The sequence below is a fragment of the Eubalaena glacialis genome, chromosome 3 (genome assembly GCF_028564815.1).
Source record: "Eubalaena glacialis isolate mEubGla1 chromosome 3, mEubGla1.1.hap2.+ XY, whole genome shotgun sequence".
Lineage (NCBI taxonomy): Eukaryota > Metazoa > Chordata > Mammalia > Artiodactyla > Balaenidae > Eubalaena > Eubalaena glacialis.
In genome coordinates this window covers 166,865,874-166,893,658 of record NC_083718.1, presented here as the reverse complement: position 1 = coordinate 166,893,658, position 27,785 = coordinate 166,865,874, and the positions used below count along the sequence as shown (strand labels likewise).

At 38.3% G+C, this 27,785-nt stretch overlaps 1 protein-coding gene and 2 pseudogenes across 2 annotated transcripts in view; 2 read left to right on the top strand and 1 right to left on the bottom strand.

The window, feature by feature from the left end:
- Positions 1-27,785, top strand: part of ZMYM4 (zinc finger MYM-type containing 4) — a 170,669-nt gene that overhangs the window by 37,799 nt on the left and 105,085 nt on the right. The window lies entirely within an intron of this gene.
- LOC133089061 (neuropilin and tolloid-like protein 2) lies at positions 15,769-26,263 on the top strand (annotated as a pseudogene).
- On the bottom strand, positions 25,888-26,023 carry LOC133089328 (U2 spliceosomal RNA; annotated as a pseudogene).

The following is a 27,785-nucleotide window of genomic DNA, read 5'->3' as shown; positions in this document are numbered from 1 at the left end:
AAAATCACACAAGCATACACATACATACTCACAAAAAGAGAAAAAGGAAAAGATACATTAAAAAAAAGGAAGAGAGCAAGCAAATCAATAAACAAACTACCAATGATAATAAGCTCTAAATATTAAACTAAACTAAACATAAAGCCAGAAACAAATTAGATGCAGAAAGCAGACCCCAAGTATACAGTTGCTCCCAAAGTCCAGCGCCTCAATTTTGGGATGATTTGTTGTCTATTCAGGTATTCCACAGATGCAGGGTACATCAAGTTGATTGTGGAGATTTAATCTGCTGCTCCTGAGGCTGTTGGGAGAAATTCCCCTTTCTCTTCTTTGTTCGCACAGCTCCTGGGGTTCAGGTTTGGATTTCACCCTGCCTCTGCATGTAGGTTGCTCTCTGGTGTCTGTTCTTCACCCAGACAGGAGGGGGTTAAAGGAGTGGCTGATTAGGGGGCTCTAGCTCACTCATGCCAGGGGGAGGGTGGGGTACGGAATGCGGGGCGAACCTGAGGTGGCAAGATGCCGGCGTGATGTTGCAACAGCCTGAGTCGTGCCGTGTGTTCTCCGGGGAAGTTGTCCCTGGATCACGGGACCCTGGCAGTGGTGGGCTGCACAGGCTCCCAGGAGGGGAGGTGTGGATAGTGACCTGTGCTTGCACACAGGCTTCTTGGTGGCTGCAGGAGCAGCTTTAGCGTTTCATGCCTGTCTCTTGGGTCTGCGCTGATAGCCACGGCTCGCACCTGTCTCTGGAGCTCGTTTAGGCAGTGCTCTGAATCCCTTCTCCTCGTGCACCCCAAAACAATGGTCTTTTGCCTCTTAGGTAGGTCCAGACTTTTTCCCGGACTCCCTCCTGGCTAGCTGTGGCACAGTAGCCCTCTTCAGGCTGTGTTCACGCAGCCATCCCCAGTCCTCTCCCTGGAATCTGACCTCCAAAGCCTGAGCCTCAGCTCCCAACTCCCACCTGTCTCGGCGGGTGAGCAGAGAAGCCTCTCCGGCTGGTGAGTGCTGGTTGGTACCGATCCTCTGTGTGGGAATCTCTCCGCTTTGCCCACTGCACCTGTGTTGCTGCGCTCTCCTCCGTGGCTCCGAAGCTTCCCCCTGCCATCTCTGCCCGTGAAGGGGCTTCCTAGTGTGTGGAAACTTTTCCTCATTCACAGCTCCCTCCCAGAGGGGCAGGTCCCATCCCTATTCTTTTGTCTCTGTTTTTCCTTTTTTCTTTTGCCCTACCCAGCTACTTGGGAGTTTCTTGCCTTTTGGGAAGTCTGAAGTCTTCTGCCAGTGTTCAGTAGGTGTTCCGTAGGAGTTGTTCCACATGTAGATGTAGTTTTGACGTATTTGTGGGGAGGAAGGTGATCTCCACGTCTTATTCCTCCGCCATTTTGAAGGTGACTCCTAGGAAGTCCCTTCTATTATTTGTTTGCTGAGGGTGTTTTGTTTTTACATAATGGAGTTAAACTTTGTGAAATGCTTTTTCTGAATGTGTTGCAGAGATTATATAGTTTGTTCTATTTGAGTTTGTTCATTTGGTTTTTAAATGTTAGACTAACCTTGCATTCCTGTTGTCATCTCTGTATAATAATGATGGATAATACTTTTTATATGTTGCTGATTAGGTTTGTAATATTTTGATGAGAATTTTTGTGTATATGTTCATGTGGAATATTGATTAGCAGTTTTATTTTCTTGTACTGTTTTTGTCTGGTTTGGGTATCAGAGTAATGTAGGCCTTATGAATTGCGTTTGGGACTATGCCTTCCTCCTAATTTTTGAATAAGGTTGGGTGAGATTACTGTTATATCTTTTTAAAATCTTTGATTAAAAAAAAAAATTATTTAGGCTGCTCTGGGTCTTAGTTGCACCATGCAGGATCTTTAGTTGTGGCATGTGAACTCATAGCTGCGGCATGTTGGGACCTAGTTCCCTGACCAGGGATTGAACCTGCATTGGGAGTGCAGAGTCTTAACCACAGGACCACCAGGGAAGTCCCCAAATGTTTGATATTTTTGTCAGTAAATTCATTTGGGCCTGGAATTTTCTTTATGAGAAGTTCACTTATTCATTTGAGTTTTAAAGCAGGTACAGGAATTTCTAGTTTTTCTTGTTTTATTTTTGGTGACTTGTGTGTCTTGAGAAGTTTCTCCATTTCATCTTAAGTAGTTCAGTTTATTGGCGTAAAATTATTCATAAAATTCCCTTATTCTTTTAATGACTGTTTTACAGAGTATGTGTAGTTGTGTCTCTTCTTTGATATTTATTGTCAATTTGTGTCTTCTTTATTTTTTCTTTGATCAGCTTAGCTAGGTGTTTTTCAATTATATTGATATTTTGAAAGAAAGAACTTTTGATTTCACTAATTTTTTTTTAGTTTTTCATTTTCTGTTGAATTGATTTTTGTTCATATCTTCATTATTTCTTTTTCACTGCCTTTGGGTTTATTTTGCTTTCTATTCCTAGCTGCTTGATTTGACACCCTTTTAAAAAATACAAAGGAATTTAAAACTAAACATCTCTAAGTGCTGCTGTAAATACGTTCCAAAACTTAGTTTTGTTTTCATAATCATTTAGCTCTAAGTATTACATTATTTTCTCTGTGATTTTAAAAAATTTGACATATGCATTATTATAAGCACATTTAGTGTATAAATATTGGTGTTATTTGTTAGCTATATGTAATATGCTGGAAGTCAATGAATGTACCGTCTTTTATTTTTATTGATGCTTTTTTTTTTTTTTTTTTTTTCCTAAATTTATTTATTTATTTATTTATTTATTTTTGTCTGTGTTGGGTCTTCGTTTCTGTGCGAGGGCTTTCTCTAGTTGCGGCAAGCGGGGGCCACTCTTCATCGCGATGCGCAGGCCTCTCACGATCGCGGCCTCTCTTGTTGTGGAGCACAGGCTCCAGACGCGCAGGCTCAGTAGTTGTGGCTCACGGGCTTGGTTGCTCCGCGGCATGTGGGATCTTCCCAGACCAGGGCTCGAACCCGTGTCCCCTGCATTGGCAGGCAGATTCTCAACCACTGCGCCACCAGGGAAGCCCACCACTGCGCCACCAGGGAAGCCCTATTGATGCTTTTTTAAAAATAATTAATTAATTTATTTATTTTTGGCTGTGTTGGGTCTTCGTTTCTGTGCGAGGGCTTTCTCTAGTTGCAGCAAGCGGGGGCCGCTCTTCATCGCGGTGCGCGGACCTCTCACTATCGTGGCCTCTCTTGTTGCGGAGCACAGGCTCCAGACGCGCAGGCTCTGTAGTTGTGGCTCACGGGCCTAGTTGCTCCACGGCATGTGGGATCTTCCCAGACCGGGGCTCGAACCCATGTCCCCTGCATTAGCAGGCAGATTCTCAACCACTGCACCACCAGGGAAGCCCTATTGATGCTTTTTTTATGGTACAGAATGTGTATATCTTGGTGCTTGTTCTAGGTACACTTAAAAAAGGAGTATATAGTACAGTTGCTTGGTGTTTCATAAATATCGATTAGGTCTAGTATTTTGATGGAGTCATTAACACTTCTTGTGTCTTTAGTTGTTTTTTTTTTGTGTGTGTGTCTCCTTGTTCTAAAACTACTGACACCTAAAATCTACAATCATAGTTGGAGATTTTGTTTATCACTTAAGTTCTATTTTTTGCTTCATGTATTTTTTAAAAATTAATTTATTTTTGGCTGTGTTGGGTCTTTGTTACTGTGCGCGGGCTTTCTCTACTTGTGGCGAGCAGGGGCTACCCTTCGTTATTGTGCGCTGGCTTCTCATTGCGGTGGCTTCTCTTGTTGCAGAAGACAGGCTGTAGGCATGCGAGCTTCAGTAGTTGTGGCTCATGGGCACTAGAGCACAGGCTCAGTAGTTGTGGCTCGTGGGCTCCAGAGCGCAGGCTCAGTAGTTGTGGTGCACAGGCTTAGTTGCTCCACAGCATGTGGGATCTTCGCTGACCACGGCTCGAACCCATATCCCCTGCACTGGCAAGCGGATTGTTTTTTTTTTTTTTTTTTTTAACATCTAGCAGTTAGAAAACACTTATTTATTTATTTATTTATTTATTTATTTATTGCTTGCTTGCTTGCTTGCTGTGTTGGGTCTTCGTTTCTGTGCAAGGGCTTTCTCCAGTTGCGGCAAGCAGGGGCCACTCTTCATCGCGGTGCGCGGGCCTCTCACCATTGCGGCCTCTCCCGTTGCAGAACACGGGCTCCAGACGCGCAGGCTCAGCAATTGTGGCTCACGGGCCCAGCTGCTCTGCAGCATGCAGGATCCTCCCAGACCAGGGCTCGAACCCGCGTCCCCTGCATTGGCAGGCAGATTCTCAACCACTGCGCTGACAGGGAAGCCCTGACAAGCGGATTCTTAACCACTGCGCCCCCAGGGAAGTCTCTGCTTCATGTATTTTTAAGTTGTGTTAATTAGTTGCCAACACTTTTAGAATTATATCTTGTTGATCATTATTAAATGACTGTTTTTGTAATACTCTTTCTATTGAAGTTTTCTTTATCTGACATTAATATAGTTAAATCAGGTTTGTTATGCTTAGTATCTGAATGGCATGTGTTCCCCTCTCTCCTTTTACTTTCAGTGTATCTGTGTCTTTATGTTTAAAATGTGTTTCTTGTAATACCATATAGTTGTGTCTTACCCTTCTCTTGTGTGACACTTCTTAATTGTTGCATGTATTTCTTTTAGAGGTAATGTAATTATTTTTATAGTTCGGTTTAAGTTTTCTATCTTGAAATCTGTTTTTTATTTATCCATTTATTCTTCATTCCTCCCTTGTAGTTGTGTTACGTCTCTTTTATTGTTCCATTTTGAGTGTTTAGGTGTTCATCTTTGTGTCATTTTTCTTTTTAGAGGTTTCCCTAGAAATTGCAACATACATCTTTTCAGTTAACATCTTTAAAAATTACTTTATTTGGTAATTCCCTGGCTGTCCAATGGTTAGGACTCGGCACTTTCACTGCTGTGCCTGGGTTCAATCCCTGGTTGGGGAACTAAGATCCCACAAGCTGTGGGGTGCAGCCAAAAAAAAAAAAAAAAAAAAAAAAAAAAAATATATATATATATATATATATATGTAGTTTGTTTTCTTTTTTTATTGGTTGTTTCAGTAAGCTTTACTCTTTAGGTGTACTTTTGGAAATTTAGCTTATTTCTTTGATGTAGATTGAAAGTGTATATTTTCCATAGGTTATAAGAGTAGCTTTATCTTTTCATTATTTAGTCAATAAACATATTCATTATTTAAATTGTACCAGGTACTGTCTTAGACTTATTTTATAAGGAAAGGATAAGTTTGTTTGAATTTTATTTTATTTTTATATACAGCAGATTCTTATTAGTTACTTATTTTATAGAGATTAGTGTATATATGTCAATCCTAATCTCCCAATTCACCCTCCCCAACCCCCCCACCCCCGCTTTCCCCCCTTGGTGTCCATATGTTTATTCTCTACATCTGTGTCTCTATTTCTGCCTTGCAGACTGGTTCATCTGTACCATTTTTGTAGATTCCACATATATGCGTTAATGTATGATATTTATTTTTCTCTTTCTGACTTACTTCACTCTGTATGACAGTCTCTAGGTCCGTCCACGGCTCTACAAATGACCCAATTTCGTTCCTTTTTATGGCTGAGTAATATTCCATTGTATTAGATGTACCACTGCTTCTTTATCCATCAGTCTGTTGATGGGCATTTAGGTTGCTTCCATTACCTGGCTATTGTAAATAGTGCTGCAGTGAACATTGGGGTGCATGTCTCATTTGAATTATGGTTTTCTCCGGGTATATGCCCAGTAGTGGGATTGCTGGGTCATATGGTAATTCTGTTTTTAGTTTTTTATGGAATCTCCATACTGTTCTTCATAGTGGCTTTATCAATTTACATTCTCACCAACTGTGCAAGAGGGTTCTCTTTTCTTCACACCCTCTCCAGCATTTGTTGTTTGTAGATTTTCTGATGATGCCCATTCTAACTGGTGTGTGATGATACCTTACTGTAGTTTTGATTTGCATTTCTCTAATAATTAGTGATGTTGAGCAGCTTTTCATGTGCCTCTTGGCCATCTGTATGTCTTCTTTGGAGAAATGTCTATTTAGATTTTCTGCCCATTTTTAAATTGGGTTGTTTGTTTTTTTAATATTGAGCTGCATGAGCTGTTTATATATTTTGGAGATTAATCCTTTGTCCGTTGATGCGTTTGCAATATTTTCTCCCATTCTGAGGGTTGTTTTTTCATCTTGTTTATAGTTTCCTTTGCTGTGCAAAATCTTTACAGTTTCATTAGGTCCCATTTGTTTATTTTTGTTTTTATTTCCATTACTCTAAGAGGTGGCTCAAAAAATATCTTATGTGATTCATGTCTAAGCGTGTTCTTTCTATATTTTCCTCTAAGAGCGTTATAGTGTCTGGTCTTACATTTAGGTCTTTAATCCATATTGAGTTTATTTTTGTGTATGGTGTTAGGGAGTGGTCTAATTTCATTCTTTTACATGTAGCTGTCCAGTTTTCCCAGCACCATTTATTGAAGAGGCTGTCGTTTCTCCATTGTATATTCTTGCTTCCTTTATCAAAAACAAGGTGTCCACGTGTGTGTGGGTTTATCTCTGGGCTTTCTGTTTGTTCCATTGATCTATGTTTCTGTTTTTGTGCCAGTACCATACTGTCTTGATTACTGTAGCTTTCTGGTATAGTCTGAAGTCCGGGAGCCTGATTCCTCCAGCTCCGTTTTTCTTTCTCAAGATTGCTTCGGCTATTCAGGGTCCTTTGTGTTTCCATACAAATTGTGAAATTTTTTGTTCTAGTTCTGTGGAAAACGCCATTGGTAGTTTGATGCGGATTGCATTGAATCTGTAGATTGCTTTGAGTAGTATAGTCATTTTCACAATATTGATTCTTTCAATAACATGATTTATCTCACTCTGTTTGTGTCATCTTTGATTTCTTTCATCAGTGTCTTATAGTTTTCTGAGTACAGATCTTTCACCTCCTTAGGTAGGTTTATTCGTAGGTATTTTATTCTTTTTGTTGCAGTGGTGAATGGCATTGTTTCCTTAATTTTTCTGTTCTTTCGTTGTTAGTGTATATGAATGCAAGAGATTTCTGTGCATTAATTTTGCATCCTGCTGCTTTACCACATTCATTGATTAGCTGTAGTAGTTTTCTGGTGGCATCTTTAGGATTCTCTATGTATAGTATCATGTCATCTGCAAACAGTTACAGTTTTACTTCTTCTTTTCCAATTTGGATTCCTTTCATTTATTTTTCATCTCTGACTGTAGTGGCTAGGACTTGCAAAACTATGTTGAATAATAGTAGCGAGAGTGAACATCCTTGTCTTGTTCCTGATCTTAGAGGAGATGCTTTCAGTTTTTCACCATTGATAATGATGTTGGCTGTGGGTTTGTCGTATAAGGCCTTTATTATGTTGAGGTAGGTTCCCTCTTCACCCAATTTCTGGATAGAGTTTATCATAAATGTGTGTTGAATTTGGTCAAAAGCTTTTTCTGCATCTATTGAGATGATCATATGGTTTTTATTCTTCAGTTTGTTAATATGGTGTCTTACATTGATTGATTTGCGTATATTGAAGAATCCTTGCATCCCTGGGATAAATCCCACTTGAACATGGTGTATGATCCTTTTAATGTGTTGTTGCATTATGTTTGCTAGTATTTTGTTGAGGATTTTTGCATCTGTATTCATCAGTGTTGTTGTCTGTAATTTTCTGTTTTTTGTAGTATCTCTGTTTGGTTTTGGTATCAGGGTGATGGAAGCCTCGTAGAGTGAGTTTGGGATGTTCCTTCCTCTGCAATTTTTTGGAGTTTGAGAAGGATGGGTGTTAGCTCTTCTCTAAATGTTTTATAGAATTCACCTGTGAAGCCATCTGGTCCTGGACTTCTGTTTGTTGGAAGATTTTTCCTCACAGTTTAAACTTCATACTTGTGATTGGTCTGTTCATATTTTCTATTTCTTCGTCGTTCAGTCTTGGAAGGTTATACCTTTCTAAGAATTTGTCCATTTCTTCCAGCTTGTCCACTTCATTGGCATAGAGTTGGTTGTAGTAGTTTCTTATGATGCTTTGTACGGTGTCCGTTGTAACTTCTCCTTTTTCATTTATAATTTTACTGATTTGAGTTCTCTCCCTCTTTCTCTTGGTGAGTCTGGCTAAAGGTTTATCAATTTTGTTTATCTTCTCAAAGAACCAGCTTTTAGTTTTATTGGTCTTTGCTATTTCCTTTGTTTCTATTTCATTTACGTGTGCTCTGATCTTAATGATTTCTTTCCTTCTACTAACTTTGGGTTTTCTTTGTTCTTCTTTCTCTCCCTCCTTTAGGTGTAAGGTTAGATTGTTTGAGATTTTTCTTGTTTCTTGAGCTAGGATTGTATTGCTATAAACTTGCCTCTTAGAACAGTTTTTGCTGCATCCCATAGGCTTTGGATCATCGTGTTTTCGTTTTCACTTGTCTCTAGGTATTGTATGATTTTCTCTTTCATTTCTTCAGTGATCTGTTGGTTATTTAGTAATGTATTGTTTAGTCTCCATGTGTTTGTGTTTTTTACGTTATTTTCCCTCTAGTTTATTTCTAATCTCATAGCGTTGTGCTCACAAAAGATGCTTGATATGATTTCAGTTTTCTAAAATTTACCAAGGCTTGATTTGTGACCCAAGATGTGATATATTCTGGAGATTGTTCCATGTGCATTTGAGAAGAAAGTGTAATGTGCTGTTACCGGATGGAATGTCCTATAAATATCTATTAAATCTATCTGGTATTGTGTCATTTAAGGCTTGTGTTTTGGGCTTCCCTGGTGGCGCAGTGGTTAAGAATCCACCTGCCAATGCAGGGGACATGGGTTCAAGCCCTGGCCCGGGAAGATCCCACGTGCCGTGGAGCAACTAAGCCCGTGAGCCACAACTACTGAGCCTGCGCTCTAGAGCCCGTGAGCCACAACTACTGAGCCCGCGTGCCTAGAGCTCATGCTCCACAACAAGAGGAGCCACCGTAATGAGAAGCCTGCGCACCACAACGAAGTGTAGCCCCCACTCACCACGAATAAAGCCCATGTGCAGCAACGAAGACCCAACACAGCCAAAAATAAATAATTTTTAAAAAAAAGCTTGTTTTTCCTTCTTAATTTTCTGCTTGGATGATCTGTCCATTGGTGTAATTGAGGTGTTAAAGTCTCCCAGTATTGTTGTGTTGCTGTCGATTTCCTCCTTTATAGTTGTTTGCATTTGCCTTGTGTATTGAAGTGCTTCTATGTTGGGTGCATATATATTTATAATAGTTATATCTTGTTCTTGGATTGATCCCTTGATCATTGTGTAGTGTCCTTCCTTGTCTCTTGTAACATTCTTTATTTTAAAGTCTATTTTATTGGATATGAGTTTTATTACTCCAGCTTTCTTTCGATTTCCATTTGCATGGAATATCTTTTTCCATCCCCTCACTTTCAGTCTGTATGTGTCCCTAGGTCTGAAGTGGGTCTCTTGTAGACAGCATATATATGGGTCTTGTTTTTGTATCCATTCAGCAAGCCTGTGTCTTTTGGTTGGAGCATTTAATCCATTTACGTTTAAGGTAATTATCAATATGTATGTTCCTGTGACCATTTTCTTAATTGTTTTGGGTTTGTTTTTGTAGGTCCTTTTCTTCTCTTGTGTTTCCCACTTAGAGAAGTTCCATTAGCATTTGTTGTAGAGCTGGTTTGGTGGTGCTGCATTCTCTTAGCTTTTGCTTCTTTGTAAAGCTTTTGATTTCTCCGTATAATCTGAATGAGAACCTTGTCGGGTAGAGTAATCTTGTCTGTAGGTTTTTCCCTTTCATCACTTTAAATATATCATGCCACTCCCTTCTGGCTTGTAGAGTTTCTGCTGCGAAATCAGCTGTTAACCTTATGGGAGTTCACTTGTATGTTATTTGTTGTTTTTCCCTTGTTGCTTTGAATAATTTTTCTTTGTCTTTAATTTTTTTTAATTAATTAATTTATGGCTGCATTGGGTCTGCGTTGCTGCACACGGGCTTTTTCTAGTTGCGGCGAGCAGGGGCTACTCTTTGTCGTGGAACGCGGGCTTCTCATTGTGGTGGCTTGTCTCATTGCAGAGCTCGGGCTTCAGGTGTGCAGGCTTCAGTAGTTGTCGCACGTGGGCTCAGTGGTTGTAGCTTGTAGTCTCTAGAGTGCAGGCTGAGTAGTTGTGGTGCACGGTCTTAGTCGCTCTGTAGCATGTGGGATATTCCTGGACCACGGCTCGAACCTGTGTCCCCTGCATTGGCGGGTGGATTCTTAACCACTGCGCCACCAGGGGAGCCCTGTCGTTAATTTTGTCAGTTTGATTGCTATGTGTCTCGGCATGTTTCTCCTTGGGTTTATCCTGCCTGGGACTCTCTGTGCTTCCTGGAATTGGGTAGTTATTGCCTTTCCCGTGTTCAGGAAGTTTTCGATTATAATCTCTTCACATGTTTTCTTGGAATTTTCTCTGTCTCATCTCCTCTGGGACTCCTACAATGTGAATGTTGGTGTGTTTAATATTGTTCCAGAAGTTTCTTAGGCTGTCTTTCATTTCTTTTAATTCTTTTTTCTTTATTCTGTTCCATGGCAGTGAATTCCATTATTCTGTCTTCCAGGTCACTTATCCCTTTTTCTGAGTCAGTTATTCTGCTATTGATTCCTTCTAGTGTATTTTTCATTTCAGTTGTATTTTGCATCTCTGTTTGTCCTTTAATTCTTCTAGGTCTTTGTTAAACATTTCTTGCATCTTCTTGATCTTTGCCTCCATTCTTTTTCCAAAGTCCTGGATTGTCTTCACTATCATTATTCTGAGTTCTCTTTCAGGAAGGTTGCTTATCTCCACTTCATTTAGCTGTTTTTCTGGGGTTTTATCTTGTTCCTTCATCTGGTACATAGTCCTCTGCCTTTTCATTTTGTCTATCTTTCTGTGAATGTGGTTTTCGTTCCACAGTCTACAGGATTGTAGTTCTTCTTGCTTCTGCTGTCTCCCCTCTGGTGGACGAGGCTATCTAAGAGGCTTGTGCAAGCTTCCTGATGGGAGGGACTGGTGGTGTGTAGAGCTGGGTATTGCTCTGTTGGGCAGAGCTCAGTAAAAGTTTAATCCGCTTGTCTGCTGATGGGTGATTATCATTTATGTAGGTTATTCCAGCTCCTCGTCTGACATTACTTTCAGGAATACAGTGTAATGATTCTTATATTTGTATATATTGTGAAATGATCACCACAGCAGGTCTAGTTAACACACATCACCATAGTGTAAGAAGTTTTTTTCTTTGATGAGAACTTTTAAGATTTGCTCTTTAGTAACTTTCAAATATGTAGTACAGCATTATTAACTGTAGTCATCATGCTGTACATTATATCCTTATGACTTATTTGTTTTATTAGTGGAAGTTTGTACCTTTTGACCCCTTTCCCCGATTTTGCCTACCCCTTTCCCCCCCAACCTCTGGCAACCATCAATGTGTTCTCTGTATCTATAAGCTTGGTTTGTTTTTGTTTTTGTTTTTTTTGATTCTACGTGTAAGTGAGATCATGCAGTAGTTGTCTGTCTGTCTTATTTTACTTAGTATAATGCTCTCAAGGTATATTCATGTTGCTGCCGATGGCAAGACTTCCCCCTTTTCTATGGCTGAATAATATCCATTGTGTATATATACCACTTTTTTTAATATGTTCATCTATTGATGTATACTTAGGTTGCTTCCATGTCTTGGCTGTTGTAAATAATGCTGCAGTGAACATGGGGGTGCATATATCTTTTCAAGTTAGAGTTTTCATTTTCTTTGGTAAATTCTCAGAAGTGGAATTGCTCAATCATATGGTAATTCTCTTTTTAATTTCTTTTTTTAAATAAATTTATTTATTTTATGTATTTATTTTTGGCTTCATTGGGTCTTCGTTGCTGCACACGGGCTTTCTCTAGTTGCAGAGAGTTGGGGCTACTCTTTGTTGCGGTGCACAGGCTTTTCATTGTGGTGGCTTCTCGTTGCGGAACGTGGGCTCTAGGCTCGCAGGCTTCTGTAGTTGTGGCGTGCGGGCTCTAGAGAGCAGGCTCGGTAGTTGTGGCGCACGGGCTTGGTTGCTCCGCGGCATGTGGGGTCTTCCTGGACCAGCGCTCAAACCCGTGTCCCCTGCATTGGCAGGCGGATTCTTAACCACTGTGCCATGAGGGAAGACCTATTTTTAATTTCTTGAGGAATCTCCATACTGTTTTACATAGTACCTGCACCAGTTTATGTTGTCACCAACAGTACATAAGGGTTCCCTTTTCTCAACATTCTCACAAGAAGTTGTTATTTCTTGTCTTTTTATTAAGAGCCATCTTAACAGGTTTGTGGTTTTGATTTGTATTTCCCTGATGATTAATGATTTTTAGCTCATTTTTCTGTACCTGTTCATCATCTGTATGTCTTTGGAAAAATATTTGTTTAGATCCTCTGCCCATTATTTAATTGGAATGTTTTCTTTATTCCTATTGGGTTGTATGAGTTTTCGGTATACTTTGGATATTAATCTCGTCAGATATATGATCTGCAAATATTTTCTCCTGTATGTTGCCCTTTCATTTGGTCGATTGTTTCCTTTGGTGTGCAGAAGGTTTTTAGTTTGATGTAAACCCACCTTTTTTTTTTTTCTTTCTTTGCCTTTTATTTTTGGTGTTAAATCCAAAAAATCATCTGCAAGATTGATGTCAGCGAGCTTACTGTCTATGTTTTTCTAGGAACTTTATGGTTTCAGTTCTTACATTCATGTCTTTAACGATTTTGAGTTACTTTTTGTGTATGGTGTAAGATAGTGGTCCAGTTTCATTCTTTTGCATGTGGCTGTACAGTTTAATATGATTCTTTAGAGTCCTTGGGATTATTTGTTGTAAATTTTGAGAGAGGGCAATTCATTGTGAGAGAATGGGGTGGGGGTTAGATAGCAGCTGTCTGCTGTTATGATTAAGCTTTACACTTTGAGATCTCAGAATACATTATGTTGTTTTTTGGTGTGTGGGGGGGATAAGTATTTATTTATTTATTTATTTGACTGCATTGGGTCTTCGTTGCTTCATGCAGGCTTTCTCTAGTTGTGGTGAGCAGGGGCTACTCTTCATCCCGGTGTGCGGGCTTCTCATTGCAGTGGCTTCTCTTGTTGCAGAGCACACTCTAGGCTTGCAGGATTCAGTTGTTGCAGCACACGGGCTCAGTAGTTGTGGCATGTGGTCCCTAGACTGCGCGGGCTTCCGTAGTTGCGGAGCGTGGGCTCAGTAGTTGTGGCACATGGGCTTAGTTGCTCCGTGGCATGTGGGATCTTCCTGGACCAGGGATTGAACCCGTGTCCCCTGCATTGGCAGGCAGATTTTTAACCACTGTGCCACCAGTGAAGTCCCACGTTACGTTCTAATTTATTCATTTTTCAAGTAATACTATTTGTGAACTGTATTTAAGTGGCATACTTATAGTTTAAGTATATTTTGGTTAGTTTTGAATCATTTTATTTTATTACAAAAGCATTTAGTCATTTTAGACAGTTTGAAAGATTTTAGAAAGATATAAAAATAAAAATCTTTTGTAATTTCACTACTCAGTATATTTATTTATGATTATGTATAAGCTTATCTTGCATGTGTATGTGTATTTTATTTTAGAAATGAACAAATGCTAAAATTTCTTTTTTTGGATTTGGTGTATATTTGTATGAATTTTGAACACAGACATAGATTCATGTAACCAACACTACAAACAAGATTCCTAACAATTCTCTCACTCCAAAAAACTCTAGCGTGATATTTTTTTTATAGTCCTATTATCTGTTCCTGCTTAACCACTGGCAACCACCGTTTTGTTTTCTGTCAGTATAATTTTGTCTTTTGGAGACTTATGAATGGTGAACTGAAACAGAATGTTAACATTTTGAGACTGGCTTCTTAGAATCCATGTTTCATCACTTCAAGTGAAATTTAGATACCACCATATAGGTTGTTTTATTCTTCCCTTTTTTTGTTGTTGTTGTCATATTTCATATACATACCTAATTCCTATTGTATATTATAATTTTTATATTCAGATGTCAAACATGTTAAAAAACCGAAGGGTAGAAGATTGGTCTGTTTATAGTTATTCAGATAGTTACTAGTTTCTGTTGCTCTTTCTTCATTCCTGATATTCTGAATTTCTTTTTGATATCATTTCACTTGGGTCAAGAAACTTTCTTAACACTTCTTTTAGAGCAGGTCCACTGATAGTGAATGCTTTTAGTTTTCCTCATCAAAGAATATCCTTATGTCACCTTTATTCCAAAAGGTATATTCATTGTATATAGATTTATGAGTTAACAGTTCTTTTTTCCTAGCACTTTAAAAATAGTTTCCATTTTTTTTAGCATTCAAGATTTCTGATGAGAAATATGAAGTGATAAGTAAAGTGTTGTTTTTCTCTGCCTGTTTTTGAGATGTTTTTCTTTGTTTTTAGTTTTTAGCAGTTTAATTATGAGCGTCTTAATGTGAATATCTTTAGATATATCCTGTTTGGGGTTTGCTTATCTTAAATCTGCAGATATATATGTGTTTTTTCAAGCTTGTGAAGTTTTCAGCCATTATTTTTTCAAGTATTTTTTCTGCACTCCAGGTTTTCTTTCCTTCTCGGCTTCTGATTACATGAATGTTGTATTGTGATATGGCTCACAGATTTCTGAGGCACCATTCTTTTTTATCCCCCCAATCTTTTTTTCTCTTTTTTTTTTAAGATTAGGTGATTCTGTTAATCTATTTTCATGACTCTTTTCTCTCCATCTCTGTTTTGCTAATGAGCCCATGAATGAGGGTTTGTTTTAGTTTTATTCATTATGCATTTTTTTATTGTGGTAAAGTATACATAACAAAATTTACTATTTCACCCATTTTTAAGTGTAGAATTAATTGGCGTTAATAACTTTCACATTGATGTGTAAACCCTATCCATCTTCAGAGCTATTCCATTATCACAAACTGAAACTCTTTACCCATTAAATAATGACTATCCCGTTACCCCCTTGCCCCTCCCCCCAGCCCCTGGTAACCACTCAGTGAGTTCTTATTTTGGTTTTTTCATTTTTCAGTTTTAAAATTTTAATCTGTTTTTTCATTATATCTTCTGTTTCCTTGTTGAGACATTGGTCTTTCTGTTAGTTTTTCTGTCCTTAAGTTGTTTCAGAGTTTTAAATCTTTCTGTTTTCTCTCAGTGTGTGTCCCATTATAGTAGTATATTCAGATCTACCTTATTTGTGTGTGTGTTTCTATGGTGTTAAAATATACATAACATTTGCCATTTTAATCATTTTTAAGTTCAGTGGCAATAACTATATTCAGAATATTAGGCAAACATTTCCTCCATCAATCTCCAGAACTTTCTACCTCATTCTTTGTAAAGTCTGCATAGAATTCCATAGTATAATGTGTATTAATAAATAACTTAATCGTTTTCCTGCATAGGGACTTTTTAATAATTTTTCATAGTTGAAAATAATGTGGCAAAAATGTCTATCCTGCCTGTTTTTAAAAATAAGCTTTTATCTGTTATTTTGTTCCCAGGGACAGTTCTGGAAGTTAGGATATTTGTAAAGGGTGTGTGTGTGTGTGTGTGTTGGCTAAGATAAAGATCTTTATTGTGTTTTCAGTTGTTGCCATTTTGTTTTTAAAAAATTATATTAGGCCACTTCAGCGGGGTTTGCGCTGTGGCCGCAGGCAGACTGGCCTGCATAGGTCTGGTCCCTCGCGTCTGTGCTTCCTGGCTCTGAGGCAGTCAATGGGATGGAGCACTGTGGAGCAGGAGGTGGTACCCGTCGGGGGGCTGGGGCAGCACGAGAGCCCGCCGAGAGGCTTGGGTATGGCGGGCCCCAGACCTGAGGCCTGCCCCGCAGGGAGCAACCTGGTTGCGGGCTATGGGGACGGAGTGGGGCTGCTGCCGCCATGAGCTGTGAGCCCCGTGCTTCCACCACCGCTGCCTCGGCCCCTCGCGAAGTGCTGGGCAGCTCGGGAACACAGCCCTAGAGCAGCTCTGCTCGGTCCTCAAAGTGTTGTTAATAACAGTACTTGTAGTGGAAGGTACTGCTGTGGCCAAAAGACCCAAGATGGACAAAATATTGAATCAAGCACATTCCTGCAACCCAGTGTGGGATTTGGGTTCGAGCATTTTACTTCACCAAAGTATCCTGACTCATATCCACCAAAGAATATATCTACATTTTGGAAGCTGCTCCATGTCAGAAAACAGAGTTGACCTTTGATGAACATTATTATTATAGAACCATCATTTGAAAGTCGGTTTGATCACTTGGAAGTTCAAGATGGGCCGTTTGGTTCTCTCCACTTGTAGATCGTTACTGTGGTGTGAAAAGCCCTCCATTAATTAGATCACCAGGGAGATTCATGTGGATTAAGTTCAGTTCTGATGAAGAACTTGAAGGACTGGGATTTCCAGCAAAATATTCGTTTATTCCAGATCCAGACTTTACTTATCTAGGAGATTGCCAGTTTGAGCTGTCAGAAGCTGACGGAATAGTACGTTCTAGTCAGGTAGAACAAGAGAAAAAAAGCAAAACCGGGCCAAGCAGTTGACTGCATACGGATGATTAAAGCTACTCCAAAAGCTAAGTTGACATGGAAAGTGGATCAAGGGACTTCCATGGTGGCACAGTGGTTAAGAATCCACCTACCAATGCAGGGGACATGTGTTGGAGCCCTGGTCTGGGAAGATCCCACATGCCGCAGAGCAACTAAGCCCATGCACCACAACTACCGAGCCTGTGTTCTAGAGCCCGCAAGTCACAACTAATGAGCCCGCACGCTCTAGGGCCCATGAGCCACAACTGCTGAGCCCGTGTGCCACAAGTACTGAAGCCCGCACACCTAGAGCCCGTGCTCCACAAGAGAAGCCAGAGAAGCCACTGCAATGAGAAGCCCGCACACTGCAACGAAGAGTAGCCCCCACTCGCTGCAACTAGAGAAAACCCACACGCAGCAACAAAGACCCCACGCAGCCAGAAATAAATAAATAAATAAATTTATTTAAAAAAAGAGTTATATTCAAAGTGTATATATTTTAATTGTGTACGTAGTATAACTTATCTGGGCTTACAATTTTATTTTATGTTTATCAGAGTGATACATGATTATTTAAAATTTTGAATATTACATAAGTGGTTATAATTGAGATTATATATATCAATTTTTATATATACACACTTATGTAATTTATGCATACATATTGTTATATATTCTTGGTTTAAAGAGGTATGTTTCAGGTGTATGTATGTCCTTTCAAAAAGGGAGCAGCTAATCTTTAAATAATTCTAAAACAGCATTTATAGAATTTCATTAGTTAAGAGTTTTACAGACAAATGATTGAGTTCATCCAGTTTCTCTAGCTAGGAAATTTTATATAGATTGTCTTTTCCTCACTTTTGGAAAGAGAGAGCACATATAGACATATCTCAGAGATATTGTGTGTTCAATTCCAGATCATTGTAATAAATCGAATATATCAATAAAGCAACTCACGTGAATTTTCGGTTTCTTAGTGCATATGAAAGTTATATTTATACTGTATTATAGTCTATTGTGTGCAATAGCATTGTATCTGAAAAAACAATATGCATACCTTAATTTTAAAATACTTTATTGCTTAAAAACGCTAACCATTATCTGAGCATTCAGCAAATCATATTCTTTCTGGTGGAAGGGCCTCCTGCCTTGATGTTGATGGCTGCTGACTGAACAGGGTGGTGATTGCTGAAGATTGTGGCAACTGTGGCAATTTCTTAAAATAAGACAGCAGTTAAGTTTGCTGCATGAATTGACCCTTCCTTTCACAAACGATTTCTCTCTAGCATGTAATGCTGTTTGATAGCATTTTACCCACAGTAAAATTTCAACATTGGAGTCATTCCTCTCAAATCCTATCACTACTTTATCAACTAAGTTTATATGATGTTCTAAGTCCTTTGTTGTTATTTCAACAGTCTTCACAGCATCTTCACCAGGAGGAGATTTCTTCTCAAGAAAGCACTCTTTTGCTTATCCCTAAGGAGTGACTCCTTGTTGGTTATAATTTCATCATGAGATTGCAGAAATTCAATCACATTGTCAGGGTCCAATTCTAATTCTGTTTCTCTTGCTGTTTCTACCACATCTGCAATTACTTCCTCCACCAAAGTCTTAAACCCTTCAAAGTCATCCATGAAGGTTGAAATCAACTTCCTCCAAACTCCTGTTAATGTTGATATTTTAACCTCTTTCCATGAATCATGAATGTTCTTAATGACATCTGGAATGGTGAATCCTTTCCAGAAGGCTTCCAGTTGGCTTTGCCCAGATCCAGCAGAGGAAATCACTGTCTATTGCAGCTATAGTCTTATGAAATGTATTTCTTAAGTAATAAGACTTGAAAGCCACAGTGACCTCTTGATCCATGGGCTGCAGAATGAATGTTGTGTTAGCAGACACGAAACAACATTAATCTCCATTGGAGCGCTTGAGTGACCAGATGCATTGTCAGTGAGCAGTAATATTTTGAAAGGAATTTTTTTTTTCTGACCAGTAGGTCTCGACAGTGGGCTTAAAATAGTCAGTAAACCATCTTTTCAACAGATGTGCTGTCATCTAGGCTTTGTTGTTCTATTTGTAGAGCACAGGCAGAGTAGATTTAGCATAATTCTTAAGGGCCCTTGGATTTTCAGAATGGTAAGTGAGCTCTGGCTTCAACTTCAAGTCACCAGCTACATTAGCCCCTACACGAGTCAGCCTGTCCTTTGAAACTTTGAAGCCAGGCATTGACTTCTCTAATTATGAAAGTCCTGGATAGCATCTTATTCCAGTAGAAGGCTGTTTCATCTACCTTGAAAACCTGCTGTTTAGTGTAACCAACTTCATTAATTATCTTAGATTTTCTGGATAACTTTCTGCAGCTTCTACATCAGTACTTGCTGCTTCACCTTGTCCTTTGGTGTTATGGAGATGACTTCTTTCCTTAAACCCCATGAACCAACCTCTGCCAGCTTCAGTCTTTTTACTGTGGCTTTCTCACCTCTCTCAGCCTTCATAGAACTGAAGATAGAGTTAGAGCCTTGCTCTGGATTAGGGTTTGGTTTAAGGGAGTGTTGTGGCTGCTTTGATCTTCTCTCCAGACCACTAAAACTTTCTCCGTATCAGTAATAAGGCTCTTCTGCATTCCTATCATTTGTGTGTTCACTGGAGTAGCACTTTTTATTTCCTACAATTATTTCTCCTTTGCATTCATATCTTAGCCAACTGTTTGGTGCAAGAAGCCTAGCTTTTGCCCTATCGGCATTTGGCATGTCTTCCTCACTAAGCTTAATCATTTCTAGTTTTTGATTTAAAACGAGAGGTGTGCAGCTCTTCCTTTTACTTGAACACTTAGAAGCGATTGTTGGGTTATTAACTGGCCTAGTTTCAATATTGTTGTGTCTCAGGGAACAGGGAGGCCTGAGGAGCGGGGGGGGGGATGGCTGGTTAGTGGAGCAGTCAGAACACACACACTTATCAGTTAAATTCACTGTCTTATATAGCTGTAGTTCATGACACCCTGAAAAAATTACAATGTTAATATCAAAGGTCACTGATCACAGATCACCGTAAAAATAATAATGAAAAAATTGAAATATTGTGAGAATTACCAAAATGTGACACAGAGACAGAAAGTGAGAAGCTTTTGGAAAAAGGGTGCTGATAGGCTTACTTGATGCAGGGTTGCCACAAATCTTCAATTTGTAAAAAACTCAATGTGTAAAGTGCAATAAAATGAAGCATAATAAAACGAGGTATGCCTGTATGCATTTAACAAAAAGTTCATTTAAAATGACAAATAACTCTCATTTTTTTCTTTTTTAAAAAAATCTTTATTTATTTATTTTTGGCTGCGTTGGCTCTTCGTTGCTGCGCGTGGGCTTTCTCTAGTTGCAGCGAGCGGGGGCTACTCTTCGTTGTGGTGCATGGGCTTCTCATTGCGGTGGCTTCTTTTGTTGTGGAGCACGGGTTCTAGGCGCGTGGGCTTCAGTAGTTGTGGCACACGGCCTCAGTAGTTGTGGCTCGCGAGCGCTAGAGTGCAGGCTCAGTAGTTGTGGCGCACGGGCTTAGTTGCTCCGTGGCATGTGGGATGCTCCCAGACCAGGGATCGAACCCATGTCCCCTGCATTGGCAGGTGGATTCTAAACCACTGCGCCACCAGGGAAGTCCCAACTCTCGTTTTTTTATAAGGTGAATGATCTAGAAATACTACGTTTTCAATCTTGTTAGACATATTTTTATTGGTTTCTTTTTTACTGGTCTGTCAGATTATCTGGGATTAACATAACATGACACAGTAAATTAGGTGTGAGAACTAAGAACTATGAAAATTTAGTTAAAAATTATTTTTTAACTAAAAATAATTTTTTTAGTGACAATTTAAGTTTGATCCTTCTGGCCTCTACCTATATTATCTTGTTTAATATATTAAATGTTACACTTAAGTATAATTACATACAATCTTATTACCATACATTAATTGTGGCTTTGGAAAAAACACAGAAAACTTAGATTTTGTAAATGTCTTTCGTGATAGAAAAAGTTAGTGGGTTATCACTAAAGGAATTAATATTTTAATTTCAATTAAACTTGAACTGCCTGGGCTTGCTTTTAAGTTATTCTTTAAATAGAAGTGCTTGATCATGTCTGGTTAGTTCTATGAGATACTCTCTCTTAAGAAATTTTAAATATTTAAATCATATTTTCTTTCTAATATATATGCGTGACAGCCATTATTGGGCAGTGATGAATACACTCAACGACCAGTACAGTTTGGTGCTACTGCCTAAGGGGCCAGTAGTTGTACCCAGAATTGATTTTGTACCATTAGTGCAAATGTCAACACGGTAAAAATACAAGGAATGTCTTAGTATTACTGTGAAAATAGTTTTGACTTTGGGGGACTCCTGAAAGGATTCTGGGACCCTTATGGTCTAAGAACCACATGTAGAGAACCACTGCTTCTGGGGTTTTCTTTTTCAAAGGTTTCTTAGATGGCGGCAGATATTTGTAGGCTGAGTAATCTTTGTTTGCCTTTGTTTTTTCATTCCACAGATACTTTGAAGCTAGACATCAATTAACTTTTCAATTTTTTGTCAATATATGATTTAGGAGATTTCTTCGGATTGATTTTTACTTTTTTGGGTTGTGGCAGTTTGCATCTTGATTGATGTGAGGGATCCGAGTTTTTTATTTTTACCTTAAATAATTGAAGAAAACTTTTATTTATTGTAAGTTTTATAATTTACAAGTTTGTATTTGTTGTAGATATTAGGAAGCAGTGAAGATATTTCCCTTGAGGGATATCACGAATTTTATTATTATTTTTTCATTTTTTGTTTTTTGCTTTTGTTTTTTTCTGGCCGCACTGTGCGGCCTGTGGGATCTTAATAACAGTGAATATTATTTGTTTTGTTTTGTTTTGGCCATCTGACATGTGGGATCTTAGTTCCCTGACCAGGGATTGGACCCTCGCCCCCTGCATTGGAAACTTGGAGTCTTAACCACTGGACTGCCAGGGAAGTCCCATGAATTTTATAATAAATGTTCCTGAGCTTCCAAATGAGGAACCAAATTTATACATCATTTTGGAGTAGAAAACTTGATGACAAAAGTATAGCTAAACAGTTTCAAACATATTATAAAGAATCATGGGAGCACATATTTTCCTTGTTCCTTAGTTTATGTTTTAGGGTAAATGTAGCATTCTGTCAATACATATTCAGATTGAAAGGAAGACATTGTCCACCTATTCAAAAATGACTTTTCTTTTTACTTTTTAAATCTGGATAGCTTAATTTTCTCCTTAGCTGTTGTGAAAAAAGTCATAAAAGAAGTTATTTTAGGATGATAGCTTTTCACAGTTGAGTCTGATTTTTATTTGAAGTTTTTTTCTCAGCAATGACTGAGAATCTGTACTCTGTCTATGGTGATAAATATTGTCCATTTTATGGAGGTATTCGTAATGAGGTGGATGGAGTTAGAGTCTGTCATACAGAGTGAAGTAAGTCAGAAAGAGAAAAAGAAATACAGTATGCTAACACATATATATGGAATCTAAGGAAAAAAAAAAAAAAAGGTCATGAAGAACCTAGTGGCAAGACGGGAATAAAGACACAGACCTACTAGAGAATGGACTTGAGGATATGGGGAGGGGGAGGGGTGAGATGTGACAGGGTGAGAGAGTGTCATGGACATATATACACTACCAAATGTAAAATAGATAGCTAGTGGGAAGCAGCCGCATAGCACAGGGAGATCAGCTCGGTGCTTTGTGACCACCTAGAGGGGTGGGATAGGGAGGGTGGGGAGGGAGATGCAAGAGGGAAGCGATATGGGAACATATGTATATGTATAACTGATTCACTTTGTTATAAAGCGGAAACTAACACACCATTGTAAAGCAATTATACTTCAATAAAGATGTTTAAGAGTGTGAAAAAAAAATATTGTCCATTTTATTTATTAGGTTTTTGTAGCTATTTGAACAAATGTCTTTTTCATTAAAATATGCATGTTAATTAAGCAGTGAAATGATAACATTCTGTGAATCTTTAGTAATACATTTCTAAGTTCAATATAATTCTGAATTTGAAATTAATTCAGTTGCTTCATTTCATAGAATTATGAATTTGTAAAATCCAGCTTACTTCAGTTGTTTCTTTTGTTTTTAAAATTAATTTTTGGCTGCGTTGGGTCTTCGTTGCTGCGTGTGGGCTTTCTCTAGTTGCAGCGATTTGAGGCTACTCTTCGTTGCGGTGCGTGGGCTTCTCATTGCAGTGGCTTCTCTTGTTGCGGAGCACGGGCTCTAGGCACGTGGGCTTCAGTAGTTGTGGCATACGGGCTTAGTAGTTGTGGATCGCGGGCTCTAGAGCACAGGCTCACTAGTTGTGGTGCACGGGCTTAGTTCCTCTGCGGCATGTGGGTTCTTCCCGACCAGGGCTCGAACCCGTGTCCCCTACATTGGCAGGCGGGTTCTTAACCACTGCGCCACCAGGAAAGTCCACTTCAGTTGCTTCTAATTATAACTTTGGTTTTCTACATAGCACTTAAAAAACGTTACTAATAAGGTGTGCTGACAGTACACGAGATATTAATTACAAACACTAAGTATACTTATAGTAAGTTGATAGTGAGTCAGTTTTGTTTTGTTGGAGAAATCAAGCCTATTTAATTTTTAGTTCATGTCAAAGTAATTTTAGTGGAAATAATTATTATATTTTACTTTACGTAAATTTTAGAATGAATAAAAATGTGAAAGGAGTATGGATTTGATTCCATTTTAAGGGAAGACTTGTCAATATCTTAAGTCATTTAATTGGGAAAAAAGCACCTAAGGAGAGAGAGTGAGGTCTACTTTTTTAGTGTCTTCATCAAGTTTTCAGTCTCCGTTACACCAATTTGAGTTTTTAGTTTATGCCTAGCTTGAAGTGAATTGTGAGCCTCAAGTTTGAGAGTTTGGAGAGAACTTTTAGGATATTGTAGACCAACTTCATTCATTTATATGGGTTGAAGAATTTGAGCCCCTGAAGAGTTAAGTTTCTAGCTTAAGGTCTGTTAGTGAATTAGTAGCAGAGCAGCATCTAGAAAGAAACTCTACTGATGCTAACAGTCTTTCTTGAGACCTATTACATATTTGACAGCAGATATTTTCCACATCTAACTACATACTTACATTTTGTTTTCTCTGTACAGTCAGTCTTCACTTTGCAGGCTTCTGATATGCTCGAATTTCTGTTGGTATAGTTTAGTTAAAAAACACTGGTCACCTAACAACACAGTTCAGCTGTCATTTACCATGGTATGTTAACTGTGAATAATTGTGTAGTGTATAAACTTTGATGCTTGCTCTTCAGTTTACAAATCACTACATGTATCAATAGATAGATGCCCATCATAATTGGTGACCAGTCACATTACTTCTCTCAAAGTCTGTTGGAGGTTGGTCATTGTGCATCTGTTATTTATTTTTTGTACAGATAGCGAAGTGTACAGATGTGTTACCTCCTTGTTTTCCAATGATAAATTCATGTGACATTTTACAAAACTGGACAATCAAAGGAGAGAGTTGACCAGCAAAGATGGAAGTTTATCAAAGAAATGAAAGGTGATAATACTAGATCTGAAAAATTGGATGTTATAGAAGATTTGAAAATAGTGGCAGGTAGTGAAGATAGGACAAGTACTTTTCCTGTATGAAGGTTTGGTATGAACTGTATTGAAAACATGAGATGAATATAAAAAATAAGGTAAAATTGCTTCAACATCATATAGTTTAAATTGTAATAGAAACAGATCTCAATCAGTTTGGCTAGCATTCATGCCAAGCTGCATTGAAAGAAAACTAATTACAAGAAGGCTGAAGAAATTTTCATTACCAGTAAAGGCTGGTTTCATTTCAGAATCAGCATGGATTAAAGCTGCTAGAGCAAATAGGGATGCTGCTGTGAATTTTTTTTTTTTTTAATTTTTATTTATTTATTTATTTATTTTTGGCTATGTTGGGTCTTCGTTTCTGTGCGAGGGCTTTCTCTAGTTGCGGCAAGCGGGGGCCGCTCTTCATCGCGGTGCGCGGGCCTCTCACTATCGTGGCCTCTCTTGCTGCGGAGCACAGGCTCCAGACGTGCAGGCTCAGTAGTTGTGGCTCACGGGCCTAGTTGCTCCGCGGCATGTGGGATCTTCCCAGACCAGGGCTCGAACCCGTGTCCCCTGCATTAGCAGGCAGATTCTCAACCACTGCGCCACCAGGGAAGCTGCTGCTGTGAATTTTACTCCCAGATTCCAAAGATTAGTTGAGCAAATAATTGATCATAAACGATTTAATGTGGGATAGGTCTGTTTTGGAAGGCAGTCTCATCAGTAATTTATGTGATGGAAGACATAGGATTATGAAGTGGTCATAAGGTGGAGAATATAGATGTAAAGTCTGAGGAACTTAGTAAAGGCAAATTTATGAACATAAATGAAAAAAAGTGATTGTGACAGAAAGGATGAAGATGTCTCAGAGGAAGTGACTGGCAAAAATATCACGTTAAAGGAATTCTTGGAAGTATATGACAAGATTGAAAGGGCAAAGGATAAAATGTTGCATGTTCTACCAAACTTGGAAAAATTTATGACATTTTGCCAAGGCTTGGAAGAGATACTTATTTTGTATCATAAGTTATATGAGGAAAAGAAGGAGGTAAGCACTGTCTTACTTTCTTGGTAAGGTTTTTACAAAGAAACGAAATACTGATTTTCAATGTTTCTTATGTTTTAAATTCTAAAATAGTAAATATTACACAGTATTCTTCATTTCTCTATACATTTTAACTGACAGTAAAAGAGTCTTACATGTTTAAAAAATTTTAAATGTCACAGAACAATGTAATTTTTTCCCTTTGATTATTCAGATTGCTTTGCTTGATTTCAGATTGCAAAGTCATTTTTATGGTCCTGCACTACAGTGCAAAGTGAGCACTTCCTGTATAAAAAGTATGTTTTTCCCATAAGAAATTTGTTATATTTTCCAAGTTGATAAAATGATTATAAAGATTATCAATATGAATAAATTTGAAGCTTTAAGTAAAGGATGTTTGAATTGGAGTAGCAATAGGGAAAAAAGACTAGCATTACAGTTGTGGGGTTGAGGGAAGAGGATTGGACATTTAATTTGGAGTGGTCTGTTGCAAGCATAAAAACTATAGACGCTCCTGCTTAATTTTTGCGATTCTTGCAAATTTTAAAGTAAACGTAGGATGTTTAAGTTTTTAATATAAAATGAGTTTTAAATACTTATTAACTAGTAAAAGTAATTCTTTTGTTCAGCAAACATTTACTGATCTTCTGTATGTAAGGCGTTGTTGTAGGTGCTAGGCTTACAGCAGTATGGAACAGACACAAATCTCTTTAGACTAGAATATACTTTAACTTTCTTCCTGCTTTGAACTGATAAGAACAGATACTACACTTGATCTTAGCCAAAAGACCGAGAAGTGATTCCCTGCTTTGAGAAATGTGGAATCTCTAATTCTTTATGCGTCTTGATTTCATTTAGGTTCTGTTGAAAGAAACTAGATTATTTTTACTTTTTGTATAATTTTAAAGGCTTTTGTGTAGACAGTGTTTATTGTTCCTTTTTTAGATTGTCTCCAAAATGGGGTTACAACTCCAGGTTTATATAACCCCTGTCAATGAGATATTTCATGATACAGCTTCAGAGATGTGGATGGGTACTTGATTTCTTATAGAATCCCCAACTTGGGAGTAAAGTTTTTATAGTTGCTGTCATAGACGCATCTGTAGGTGTAGAGCTGGGAAAGAGTTGTGAATTCTACCTTGTTCAGGATGTTGGATGTTTGTGGATTATGTGAGATTATGGCATCGTTAAAGAGTTGTAACTTTAGTTTAGGCATGAAGGCTGAGTAGGCATTAGCTATTGATTTAAGACTGAAGAAGCTTAAACACTGCACAGTGGTCTAGAGAGATGAAACTATGTGATGGATTGGGTGAGCTATAGGTCATTAGCTAGAGCATTTGCTTTGGTGATGGGGATGTAATGGGTATATGAAGGCAGGAAAAGATGAAGCAATAGAGGAAGTAGGGCCAGATTGTGGAGGGTCAGAAGTTTGGGTTTTTTTCTGGGGAGCCTTTTTCACAGCTCTATGTGTGTGTGTACTTTTAAACTCTCAGTACCTCCATTTCTTCACCTACAAAATAGAGGTGTTAACTGTACTTACTTGATGAGATTTTGAGGAGGTTAAATTGAATTAAGTCATGTAAAGTGCTTGAAAAAGACCAGGCACAGGGTAAGGTTCTTGCTAAGTATTGACCACTAATCATTATGGTTTGTGAACCATTGCCTCAGGTAATCTAAAAAATTCTGTAATCAGGCAGTTGATAGAAGTGATAATCACAGATGGTTAATAACTATATGGAAAGATTCTTCAAAATTTCAAAAATGAAAATGAAAGCAATTAAATGTAAATAAAACAGCAAAATGCAAATTTAAATGAGATAACATCTTTTTCCTACCAAATTGATGATGATGAATAAAACTTCATGCCAAATGGTGGAAAAGTTCTATAATATTATATTTGGAAAAAATATCTGATCACAGAACTCTTTTTTCCTTAGGGCCCCTTGAAGGTTTTGCATAGCAAATACTGAGAAATGCAAAGTTATGATATTCACTTTATATAAAAGATATTGAGAGGTTATACAACACAATGTGCTAGGGCCTATAGGTATCCCATGATAAAAAAGATTTATCTAGAAAGTGATACGGACACATACATAAGTTAACTGTGCCACAAGTGACTGTAAATGAAATATGAATCAAGTGCTACAGAGAAGGAGTCAAGAATTCTAAATGGGTTATCAGGAAAGGCCTTATTGAAGAGCTGTATTTTAAAGAAGCATTGGAGAGAATTCTCTGGTGGTCCAGTGGTTAGAACTCCACGCTTCCACTGCTAGTGGCTCTGATTCAATCCCTGGTTGGGTAACTTAAGATCCTGCAAGCTGCGCGGTATGGCAGAAAAAAAAAAAAACAAAAAAAAAACCCAGCAGTAGCATTGGGATTTTATCAGGTAGAAGTCATTACCAGTAGAAAGAAAACAATATGAGAATGGTATGATGAGAACGTTGGGTAAGAGTAAGAAATAACCTTACTCCATAGAGTAATTGTTTTCAGAACATGAATCTTCCTTCTTGCCGTCTCCTTCAGTTTTTTTTCTTAGTTTAAAGTCCAGTGTCTAAACATG